Source organism: Pygocentrus nattereri, chromosome 29, assembly GCF_015220715.1.
Source record: "Pygocentrus nattereri isolate fPygNat1 chromosome 29, fPygNat1.pri, whole genome shotgun sequence".
NCBI classification, from domain to species: domain Eukaryota; kingdom Metazoa; phylum Chordata; class Actinopteri; order Characiformes; family Serrasalmidae; genus Pygocentrus; species Pygocentrus nattereri.
In genome coordinates, this window is record NC_051239.1 from 17,186,337 (window position 1) to 17,199,395 (window position 13,059).

The window sequence follows — 13,059 nt, forward strand, 5'->3', positions numbered from 1 at the left end:
AGCAGAAAGCAGGTATTTTACAGAAAATTACACAGAAGCCTCAATAACAAACATATTCTTAAATATTTTGGTGCTACTGAGTCCCTCTTTGCCTTTATTACACCTCCCAGTCTTACTGTGATTTTTTCAAAGAAACATCAGAACTTCAGTCTTAGGATTGATTGCCCACAGAGAAACACAAAACCAGTGCAAAAGAGACCAACAACTGAGTCTGCCAGCCCAGTCCAGGGTGGTAACACCTCATAACATGTGATGTCATTAATGAAAAGGAGAACACTGGGAACAAACACACAGCTAAAAATATACAGCCCACAAAATGACAGCAGTGTGTTACAAAGACAGCAGCTTTAGTTTGCAGCCCATCAGAGTTTTATAATTCAGTATTTTAACAGGAGTGGAGAAGAAGTGAAAATCTCTACTGAAGTAACTGTTAAGAACAGTTACTGTAGTGATAATTTAATTAAGTACAGTTAATGGTGTAAGTACGAGTCAATAAGAGTGTATTGAAAGACTAATTGAGTAACTGCATTACTTTTTTTGTGTGTCAGTGATCATGAATATATTTCTGAGGTGACTTGGAAATAACTTGAAACTAAAGCAGCAGCTGATATTACACTGTATTAAAACTATATAGATTCACTCATATCTGCAGAGCCTTCCACCTGATGAATAGGGGGGTAGACTCCAGCACCCTCTGTGACTCGGTATAAGTCTACGTGGCTTAGAAGTCAGATGGATAGATGGATGGATGATACCTGTATAAAACATTTCTACCATTAAAATCACAAACACCAGCAGCAATTCATCCAATTTCATTTATTTTACTGTGATATTTTTTATACACAATCATGAATTATTTTTAGTTTATTAGACAGTTAAAGTTAAAAAGCCTCTCACACAGTTAAAGTCAGAGAGAGGGAGATAGAGAGGTAGAGAGAGAGGGAGAGAGAGAGGTAGAGAGAGAGGGGGAGAGAGAGAGAGGTAAAGGGGGAGAGAGAGAGCGAGAGAGAGAGAGAGAGAGAGGGAGAGAGAGAGAGAGAGGGAGAGAGAGAGAGAGAGAGAGAGAGAGAGAGAGTGAGAGAGAGAGAGAGAGAGAGAGAGAGAGGGAGAGAGAGAGAGAGAGAGAGAGAGAGAGAAGCCAAACTAGAATTATCTGAGGATGTACACTACTGCGCTCAATTCTTTTAAAATGAATTCTCCACTGCAAATATTAAAGATGATCTGAGCCATTAACAAAATCAGTCTTTATTGTGTCTTAACAAGCCAGTAGCTGGTTGCTGGCTGCTCATTACTAATTTATTGAGCAATAACTAAAATTAATTAGGATTTTAATTTGTGAGTTATACAGTGCCCTCCATAATTATTGGCACCCCTGGTTAAGATGTGTCAAAAGCCTTAAAATAAATTCAGTTTTTATTGTGGAAACTGTCACACTGAAAATTGTAGAAAAATGTAACCTTTAACTCAAGTAGAGTTTTAGGGGGAAAATAAAATCCCTGACTAAGAAATAATTTTTCTTCATAAAATCACCTGTTCCACAATTATTGGCACCCCTAACAATTCTTAGGAAATAAATGTAATTAAAGAATTTCTGTCACTTCTACAGTAGTTTACGAAGTTAATCAAAGTATGTAGGAACATTTAATTAGCAATTCACAACTTCCTGTTTCCCTGGGGTATAATTATGACGTGACACAGAGGCCATTTCTCTTCAACATGGGAAAGACAAAGGAACATAGCATTCAAGTAAGGCAGATGTGTGTTGACCTTCACAGGTCAGGCAATGGCTACAAGAAAATAGCCACTCACCTACACCTGTCCGTATCTACTGTCAGAGGAATTATTAAGAAGTTTAAAACAACTGGAACAGTGGTAAACAAGTCTGGACGAGGACGCAAGTTTATTTTGCCACCACGCACAGTGAGGAGGATGATAAGAGAAATAAAAAGTTCTCCAAAGCTCACTGTTACGGAACTGCAACAAATGGTAGCATCTTGGGGTCACGAAGTCTCCAAAACAACCATCAGACGCTATCTACACGCCAACAAGCTGTTTGGGAGGCATGCACGGAAAAAACCTTTTCTCACTCACAATCATAAACGTAAACGTTTGGAGTTTGCTAAGCAGTACTGGGACTTCAACTGGGACCGTGTGCTTTGGTCAGATGAAACAAAGATAGAGCTTTTTGGCAACAAATGCTGTAAGTGGGTCTGGCGTAACACAAGAGCTGAGTATGCAGAAAAGCACCTCATGCCCACTGTGAAATACGGGGGAGGATCAGTGATGCTGTGGGCCTGCTTTTCTTCCAAAGGCCCAGGGAACCTTGTTAGGGTGCATGGCATCATGAATGCTTTGAAATACCAGGACATTTTAAAACAAAATCTGGTGGCTTCTGCCCGAAAGCTGAAGATGGGTCGTCACTGGGTCTTTCAGCAAGATAATGACCCTAAACATATGGCAAGATCTACACAGAAATGGTTGACCACACACAGAATCAAGCTCCTCCCATGGCCATCTCAGTCCCCAGACCTTAACCCCATTGAAAACCTGTGGGGTGAGCTGAAGAGGAGAGTGCAGAGGAGAGGACCCAGGTCGCTGGATGATTTAGAGAGATTGTGCAAAGAGGAATGGTCGAAGATACCTCTTTCTGTGTTCTCCCATCTTGTGAAACATTATAGGAGAAGATTAGGTGCTGTTTTGTTGGCAAAGGGGGGTTGTACAAAGTATTAACATCAGGGGTGCTAATAATTGTGGCACACATTATTTGATGTTAAACAATTATTTCTTAATGTGGGATTTTTTTCCTACTGAATAAATGCACTTGAGATAAAGGTTGGATTTTGCTCTTTTTTCCATCGTGGTCCTATATTATTTAAAAAAACCCTCAATTTATTAGAAGCTAAAGAACACATCTTAACCAGGGGTGCCAATAATTATGGAGGGCACTGTACATCATTAAGTATCACTGGTTTTCCACTAGCTTAGCTTTAGCTTCCTGACTGAAAACATCTTTTTACTCAAGAACACACTCACAGAGCAAACTAATCAAAGTGTTACTTGACTTGTAACTTTGTTAAGCAATTTTCAGTCTAAGAAATTCCAAAAATTGTTATGTGCACAATCAATACAGAGTAATGAGTCAATTTGAAATGCACTTATTAATGAACTCCATAATAAAATACTAATTGGTGATGTTGCATCAGTTTTCACTGCTTCTTTAAAAACTCTTTTAGCCTAAGAAGTTGTTACTTCACTCTGTATCTCTTTCTCTCTCCTACAGATGGTGATGTGATCCTGGACATTCCTGTCCATCCTGTGTCTGAGGGAGGTTCTCTGACCCTCCGCTGTTTATTTCGCTCCACAAAGCCCTCAAACCTCACAGCTGATTTCTATAAAGATGGATCACTGCTCCAGACCCAGACGACAGGAGAGATGATCATCCGTACTGTCTCAAAGTCAGATGAAGGTCTCTACCACTGTAAACACCCAGAGAGAGGAGAGTCACCACAGAGCTGGCTCTCAGTCAGAGGTCTGCTTCTTTAACAGAAAATATCTAATCATTATAATTTATATTTTAATAAGAATGCCCTCAGCAGCCATTTCTATTCTACATTACACTGATTATACTGTGTGTGTATCATGTTTGTCCCGTTCAGGAGCTCCAGTCTCAGTGCTCAGTCTGCTCAGTAGTTTAATGGCAGTGTCTCCATATTTGCTGGTGACCATCGTGCTGGGGGTCAAATGCTACAGAGCTCGAGGTAAAAACTCAGTCTTTTTGTGTTTCTTCAAAGTGTTAGTAGTGTTTGTTTTTTTACTACTATATAAAATCTGATAAAAGACTAATGTGGATTGTTCATCATTACGTTTTTCACAGCTAAACCTGATGAGCAGAGCAGAACATAAGCAATGATGGAAGCTGAAACATCTTGAGTGCTGAATGCCAGGTTTGTATATTAGAGTTACACTGATTAGAGACTAATGAGAAAAGACTAAGAAGTGTTTTACATAGACATCATTTCCTAAATACTTCAGGGCAACTGAAATGCTAACTTCTGCTCATCCTTCTTAGTTAATGTTCATTACATTCATCAAATAAAATGCTGCTGTGATGGTGCTGAATAATGAGGAGAGTTGAATGTGTGACTGTTTGTGTGGAGGATTAATGTTCTAAAGGCTAAAACTTTAAGAAATGTAGACTGAAACTGCAGAGCTGAGACCTTGCAGCAGGGGGCACTGTCACAGTATTATTCTTTTACAGTTTATCACACTTCAGTTGTTATTAGTTATTTACTGTGTTGTTTACATCGATAGCAGTGTAAAAAAAACTTCACTAACAGAGATGAGACTCTCTCATTGTAGATATAATCCATAAATTAAAACAAGATTTGCTTCTACAGGAACTCCTGGTTTGGGTTTTAAGGAGTGAAGACAGAAAAGGACCTGAACACATTTAGACTGTCAGAATTATTTTTAGAAGAAGAAAAAAATCTCTCATGCATTAAAATGTAAATCCTCTGTCTCTTTTTATGGTCCTTCATCCCTGCAAAATGTTATGCTTTTACTCTACAATATAAAAGACTTGTCCATTTTCCATTTAAACTAAGTGTTTATATAAATATTAAACATATTTTAAAAGTATCAAAATAAAATAAAGCAGGAAAATATTGTAATTATTTTAATACTGTGTGATGGATTTGAATTATTTTTTATTTTCTTTGGTTTTGTTTTGGTATTATTATATATTTTCCATTGTCATGGGTTTTGATGCTGAATGCGTTCTAATCTGCTTTTTCAGTTTTATCTTCTGGTCTTTTATCTTTTCCTCATATTCATGATCTAATGGTGACACAGTGCTATGTGGTCATATGTTTTAATGTTCTCCTTCTTGTGTTGAACCTCATTCATTTACTGTAAACTGACTGTGGTTCTTTTTTTAATGCAGTTAAATTACAATTGTAATAAAGTGTTCATGAAAGAAAACACTGCTTTGATGTTTTATCTGGCTGAATTGATTCATCAGTGAAACCTTCTAGGCCTTCAGAGGAGTCCTAATGAATTCTGGGAACTGAAAAATACTCGTCTGTAATTTTAAGGCATTTTTAAAAATTGTTGTATTTAAACTCTGCAATGATAAAACTCTGATTTCAATGTTAAGGTTTGGTTGGAAACAAAAGATGAAAGTCTTGAAACAGAAAAAGACACTTTGTTCTCCTCTGTGAAAGTTCTGGCTGCACTCCAGCTCACCATCAGCATTTCACCACTGCTGTGATACAAACCCAATTCCTAAAGAGTTGGGACAGCAAGTAAAATGTAAATATAAACAAAACAGTGATTTTTAAACTTCTATAGCATTTCAATGAAAATAGCAGAAAGAAGAGATAAAATATTTTCTTAATTTTAAATACTGCAGTGATTTTTTGTACAAACCCAATTTTTAAAAAGTTGTGATGCTGTGTAAAATGTAAATAAGTGTGAATAGAAACAGTTTGTGATGATTTACGAATCTCATAGACTCACAATAGATCATAAAACACATATCAGATGTTGAAGGTGAGACATTTGACAAATTCATGGAAAACAACTCATTTAGAACTTGATGGCAACAAGGCATCTGAAAAAAGTTGATGGTTTGGGGGAGCATTAGTGCACATGGCATGGGTGATGTGCACATCTGTGAAGGCACCATTAATGCTGAATGAAATATAGATGTTTTGGCAACATGAGCTTCCATCCAGACAACGTCTCTTTCAGGAAAGGCGTTCTATATTTCAGCAAGACAGTGATAAACTACATACTGCATCCATTACTACAGCATGGCTTCACAAAGGAAGAGTCTTGGTGCTGAACTGACCTGCCTGCAGTCCAGACTTTTCACCAATAGAAAACATTTGCCAGATCAAGAAAAGAGAAATCTGACAAAGAGGACTGTTGAGCAGCTTCAGTCCCACATCAGACAAGAACAGGACAACATTCCTCTAATAAAACTCCAACAATTGGTGTCCTCACTTCCCATACATTTACAGACTGTTGCTAAAAGAAGAGGGGATGCTACACGGTGGTAGACGTGGCCCTGTCCCAACTGTTCTGAGATGCGTTGCAGCCATGAAGTTCTAAATGAGGTAAAGTTTTTCTGAAATGGTAAAATGTCTCACTTTCACCATCTGATATGTATTCTATGCTCTACTGTGAGTGAAATATGGGTCTATGAGATTTAATCATGCATTCTGTTTTTATTTACACTCATTTACATTTTACACAGCAACTTTTTGGAAGTGGGGTTGTAAATATATGTTTCCAAATTTGATGCCTGCAGCACATCCCAATGTTGGGATGCATAATGTAAGACTGGGAAGTTTGTGGAAAGATCAAAAATACCTGATTTGAAATTTTCCACAGCTCAACAGTTAACAGGTGATGCTGTCATGACTGGATATAAAAGGATCTTTATGTAATATATTTATAATATATTATATTAAAAACAGTTCAAATAGATTTTTAAAAATTCTTCCTCCTCCAAGCAATAGTTGAATTCTTCTTCTCCTCATTCACGCAGGGAAGGAATATGTAATTATTGATGGACTAAGAGATTTAGTTAGTCTGTAGTTTACCCTCTCGTTCAGGATTCTCTGGAGAATCTGTGAGGAAAGCTGTGAGCCGGGACACTCGGATTTTACTGTGGATGGAGATTTTCTGAATGACTTACTAAGACATTCTGTACTTTGAAGAACCATCTTTTTTAAATGTTATCAGAACCAGTTGCCTATCAAAAAGGCCAAACACCACTACAAAGGGAAGGTAGAAGAACACTTCTCCAACTCCGATCCCCGGCGTATGTGGCAAGGACTCCAGATTATGACAGATTACAAGACCACCAACCCCTCCCCCGCCTCCTCTGATGTTTCCTTCCTCAACGAGCTCAACAATTTCTATGCTCGTTTTGAGGAAGGGAACCCAACAACTGCAACCAAGGCAGATGTGTCTGCAGACCACCAACCACTGACTCTTTCTCCCACCGACGTAGGAGTGGCGCTGGGCAGGATTAAAGCCCACAAGGCTGCGGGTCCTGATGGCATCCCTGGACGTGTTCTCAGAACATGTTCTGGTGAGCTGGCAGGAGTGCTGACGGACATATTCAACCTGTCCTTGGCCCGTGCTGTGGTACCAAGCTGCTTCAAAACCACTTCCATCGTTCCGATACCCAAAAACTCCAAACCATCACGACTGAATGACTACCGCCCGGTAGCCCTCACCCCCATCATCACAAAGTGCTTTGAGCGGTTGGTCCTAGCACAGCTCAAATCCTGTCTCCCCCCCCCCTCCCTGGACGCCCACCAATTTGCATACCGCCAGAACAGGAGCACAGAAGATGCAGTCTCCATAGCATTGCACTCTGTCCTCTCACACCTGGACAATAAAAATACCTCCATCAGGATGCTGTTCGTAGACTTCAGTTCAGCATTCAACACAGTCATCCCCTCAAAACTCATCACAAAACTCACAGACTTGGGTATTAGTTCCCTCATGTGCAACTGGTTACTGGACTTCCTGACCAACCGACCCCAACATGTCCGGTGGGACAACCACTGCTCATCCACCATCACCATAAACACCGGTGTACCACAAGGCTGTGTGATGAGTCCCTTCCTCTACTCCCTCTTCACCCATGACTGCAAGCCTGTCGATGGTTCCAATACCATCATTAAGTTTGCGGATGACATCACGGTGCTTGGCCTCATCAAAAACAACGATGAGACAGCCTATAGGGAGGAGGTGGATCGTCTGGCTGAGTGGTGCGACACTAACAACCTTCTGCTCAACGCTGAGAAAACTAAGGAGCTCATTGTGGACTTCAGAAGGAATGCTGACCCACATCCACCCATCCACATCAAGGGGACGGCAGTGGAGCGTGTGAACAGCTTCAAGTTCCTTGGTGTCCACATCTCCAAGGATCTCACCTGGACGACCAGCTGCTCCAAGCTGGTAAAGAAGGCTCACCAGCGCCTCTTCTTTCTGAGGAGGCTGAGGATGAATCACCTGTCCTCAGACATCCTGGTGAACTTCTATCGCTGCACCATTGAGAGCATCCTGACCAACTGCATCACAGTATGGTACGAGTGCTGCTCTGCCTGCTCTGCAAAGAGTGGTGAAAACTGCCCAGCGCATCATCGGTGCACCACTTCCTGCCATAGAGGACATCTACAGGAAGCGGTGTCTGAAGAGGGCTGGGAAAATCATCAAAGATCCCAGTCACCCAGCACACAGACTCTTCACCCCCCTGCCCTCTGGGAGGCGCTACAGGAGCCTCCGGACTAAGACCACCAGGTACCGGAACAGCTTCTTTCCAACAGCTGTCACACTCCTGAACTCTGCTACCCTCTGTACCCTAACACACATCAATAACACACAGACTTAAACACCACTCAACACCACTTGCCGGCACTTACATCTGCTGTATATACTGCCCATTATTGTATATACTGTGTAAATACTCTACCTGTTCATAAGTACATACTAATCCCCCTTCATATTTATAACCTGTTCATAGTACTTTATACCCCCTCATATTTATAACCTGTTCATAGTACTTTATACCCCTCATATTTATAACCTGTACATTCTTGTTTATAACCTGTATAACCTCCTTCATGTTCATACCCCCTCATATTTTTTTTAACCTGTATATACTATAATTACTGTACATTGTAAGATATATATTTATATTGCTGCTAAGCACTTCTGGATAGATGCAAACTGCATTTCGTTGCTTTGTACCTGTGACATACGCAATGACAATAAAGTTGAATTCTATTCTATTCTATTCTATTCTATTCTATTGCGCCCTCATGTGGACAATTTAAACATGATCCTCAGCCTGAATGAAACAGGACATTAAATTACATGAATGTGTTTTTTAAACCGATCAGTCAGTTTTTTATTTCTTAGTTAATCATTTACTGTTAATCTATTAATCTTTCACATCCTTCACTAGTAGATCTGACAGATTTTGGCCTCTTGTAATTGTTCTCTGTTCTCCACTTTACCCCAAATGAAGGAAAACTACATGTGCAGGGTGTGGAGTTTCATTTCACCTTCGGAATTACTTCAAACAATAACAACAACAACAACAACAACAACAATATTAATAATAATAAAATTACTGTATTATTATTATTATATTATTATTATTATAAGTGAATAGGCTCCAGCACCCCCCCTCTGCGACCCTGATGGAGAAGCATCTTAGAAAATGGATGGATGGATGGATGGATGGAAGGATGGATGGATGGATGGATGGATGGATGGATATTATAAGTGAATGAATGATAAAGAACTTACAGTTAGTACTGTTTCTCATTCATTGCTCATATAGCGACGCTCTAAACACCTAAATGGCCAAATATGGAAGTGAGAGCTTTTTATATGGTACGGTGTGTGACGTCACCGCCGAACCTGACTGAGACATCAGCCAATAAACCACAGCCAGTGACTGATTTCAGTCATTTTAAAGCACTAAATCTCATTTATTAGCTTTAGTTTTTCTGCCATAAACTAAAAACACATAAATGTGAGATCAAACAAGAAGTGTGTTTTGTAAAATCTATTCCTCCCACAGAAAAGTAAAGAACGTCAGAGAAAGAAACCTTAAAAAGTGTTTTAATTCAAACTTCATTCAATATTATGAATGTGTTACTGTAATTAACCTAATTAACAGCCCAGCATAGAAAACAGAAATATTATGCTGTTAATTAATGTTCAATAAAACTGAACAGTGAATATTCTACACCTTGTAGCTCTGCAGAAACCTGGGAATTTGTGTGCAGTGATGAGATTTCTCTTAACATGATTTAAACCTTTAGGCTCACACTCTCACTGTAGGTTTCAAACGGTCTTGCTTTTTTTACAGAAAAGTGATTTGATATGTTGTACATTAATAATGTACAACATATACATAATACATATACATACATAATAATGTTCTGCCCTTGCAGCAGAAACTGGCTCTGGGCACATGGAATGTAACCTCACTTGGGGGGAAGGAGCTGGAGCTTGTGCGGGAGGTTGAGAGGAACCAACTAGATATAGCTGGACTCACAGTGTCACAGTGTCACCCATAGTGTCGGCTCTGGAACCAAACTTCTTGATAGGGGTTGGTCCCTCTCCTACTCAGGGGTTGCACAGGGTGAGAGTGTGGGAGTGGGAATACTCACGAGTCCCGGCTAGCGGCCGTGCAGTTGGAGTTTGTCCCGGTGGACAAGAGGGTTGCCTCAATGCAAATTAAAATCGCAGAGAGGAAAACTCTGACTGTTGTGTGTGCTTAAGCACCAAACAACAGGTCAGAGTATTGGGCCTTCTTGGAGCGAGTGGGCAGGGTTCTCGAAAGGCTCCCACCTACAGACTCCATTGTATTATTGGTGGACTTCAATGCTCATGTTGTGCAATGACTGAGAGACCTGGAGAGGCGTGACTGGGAAGAACGGCCTGCCCGATCTAAACCCGAATGGTGAATTGTTATTGGACTTCTGTGCCAGTCATGGATTATCCATAATGAACACCAAGTTCAAACGCAAGGATGTTCATTAGTATGCATGGTATCAGAGCTCCTTGGGGCAGAGGTCAATGATCGACTTTGTTGTATTTGATAGGGTGAGGTGTTTGGCCATTCAGGAGGAGCATGGAGTACAGCCACTACTCCTCTGCATTGAGAGGAGCCAGCTGAGGTGGTTCAGGCATGTGATTCGGGTGGCCCCTGGACGCCTCCCGGTGGGGGTGTACTAGGCACGGCAACCAGGATAAGACCTCGGGGTCGTCCTAGGACCTGCTGGAAGGATTACATCTCCAAGTTGGCCTGGGAGAGGCTTGGGGTCCCTGGGAATGAGCTGGAGGAAGTTGAGGGGGGCAGGATCACCTGGGAATCTTTGCTCTCCCAAGTACTACAGCGACCCTCTCTGGATTAAGTGGTGATGATGATGATTAAACCAAAAGAATTTTCACTGATATATTCCTTTTTTTCCTTTTTCACTTTCATTGTCCTTTATCCACTGTTGCGGTCGTTTTTCTGTTGTAATTATCTTTTATCTCCTGCCATTGTCTTTTTTTAACACATTGTTGTTCAGCTGCTGTTGTTGTCATTTTTAGAGTCATTGTTCTTTTTTCACCGTCGCTGTTCTATTTGCATCTTCATTGTCCCTTTTCTATTGCTCTTGTCCTTCTTCCATGGCTATTGTCCATCTTCCACTGCCCTTATTCATTTTATATTGTTGTCCTTCGTCAGTTGTCACTGTTCTACTTCCGGTAGTCTGTGGTCACATGGAAAGGTGTTTTTTGTTGCTGTTGTTTTTGTTGGTGTTTTTATGCACTCTCCTCAACAGCCCTTCATAACCTGAAACATAAACCAAAAGACCATGCATTAGACTCTCAAGCTTAGAAATCTGGCAATTTTTAATCTTAATCATTATTTCCAGTTTACTTACAGCATGTATGCTTCCTCAATTGTGACCAGATATTTTAGGTTTACGGCTTCTTCTTCTAGCCTCCCTGGATAACCTATTCCTAGTTCTGGCTAGTGAGCTGAAACCACTTATGCCGCATGAACTGCTGCAAACTAGGCCTTGAGGAAGGGATCTGCTCCAAGCTCCAGCCAATCAGATTACAGCATTCTGTGCAGATTGACGGAATTGGATGGCAGAGAGATGCTTAACCACGAAATTTCAGATTGTAAAGGTATACATTTAGGGTTGTCTGGCCTCAAGTGTAAATTCTTCTATCAATTATGTGATCAATTTTCCTTCCTCTGTACTTATTTAAGTCAAAATGATGCCTTGTTTACCCAGACATTCCCATTTGTCTTACCCTTAGACAGGCCATCCTTGAAGTTCCAAATCCCTTTGTCAGCGGAGGGAAGAAATCCACAAACCATCCTGAACAATAGGACACCAAGGGACCACACTGTTGCAGGATCAGCGTGATGCTTCCCTTTTGCAGAAAACTCAAGAGGGTAGTAAGGAACCGTGCCTGAGAACATAAACAGAGAAAAGCACAGCTGAGCACAATAATTCATTTAATAGCTAAGTGGCTATAGGACATGGTTCACCTTCACATCCTTCTTAGATGTGAAGCTCAACTCCTTCACCTTTAACTAAAGATTTTCCACAGAGGGAAAGTGTTGAATTTTTACCTGTGTATCTGTGATACTCCATTGTCTTGACCAGGTCTCCACAGCCAAAGTCAATAAGCTTGACCTCTAAGGTGTCCATCTTGATTAGCAAGTTTTCCCCTTTGATGTCCTGATGCAGGACACCTCGCATGCTGCACTGGCTCACTGCCTCCACAGCTTGGACCATTATGGCTCGGGCCATAATCCATGCAATTTCCATGACTTTTCAGGAATCTTTTTAAGTCAACGCAAGGGTCAGGGTGCTCCATAATGAGGATGTATCTCTCAGGCTCATCAAACTACTCGATTAGCTGTATTATGTTCTTGCAGACAGGTGGCTGGCTCATTATCTGCATCAGAGCCACTTCCTTTTTTTTTTTTTTTTTTTTTTTTTTTAATAATAATAATAAAAAATAAATAAAAGAAACAAAAAAGAAAGAGAAAAAACAAATAAAATAAGTAAATAAACAGACAACTAAATTAAAAAAGTAAATAAATAAATAAAAATAAAAAATAAAAAAAGGGGGAGGGAAAAAAACAATTATACAGGTATAAATACATACACATGTTCACATATCCATACATATGCATATACACATATACACCCACACACCACACACAATTCTACTGTTTGCAGCAATGTGTATATGTGTGTATATGCGTCCACGTGTCATGTGTCATGGAATGTGCTCAATAATGAGGGCAAGAAGCCACAACCATGCCCCCATGGGCCAGAGACAGATAGGGAAGGACCCGGGGGACCCGGACCATCCACAGCCCATTAGGAACTCAGGAGACCTGAGGCCACATGCTCCGACGGCCACCGCGTGCACACCCCAGAGGACGAAGAATGGAGGCCCCAGACGGAGCGCCCACAGACAAAGGGCAAGAGACCAGAGAGCCGG

The 13,059-nt window shown here is 40.6% G+C and overlaps 1 protein-coding gene and 1 long non-coding RNA gene across 2 annotated transcripts in view; both read left to right on the forward strand.

Annotated features, from left to right (window-relative positions):
- The window catches only part of LOC108416068 (Fc receptor-like protein 3), a gene marked incomplete at its 5' end in the record, with an annotated part of 98,649 nt that overhangs the window by 17,054 nt on the left and 68,536 nt on the right, over nucleotides 1-13,059 (forward strand). The gene's annotated exons all lie outside the window — the stretch shown is intronic.
- LOC119262839 lies at nucleotides 3,651-4,442 on the forward strand. Its single transcript, XR_005129957.1, has 3 exons — nucleotides 3,651-3,758; nucleotides 3,875-3,944; nucleotides 4,398-4,442. It is a non-coding gene; the product is annotated as an uncharacterized LOC119262839 (long non-coding RNA).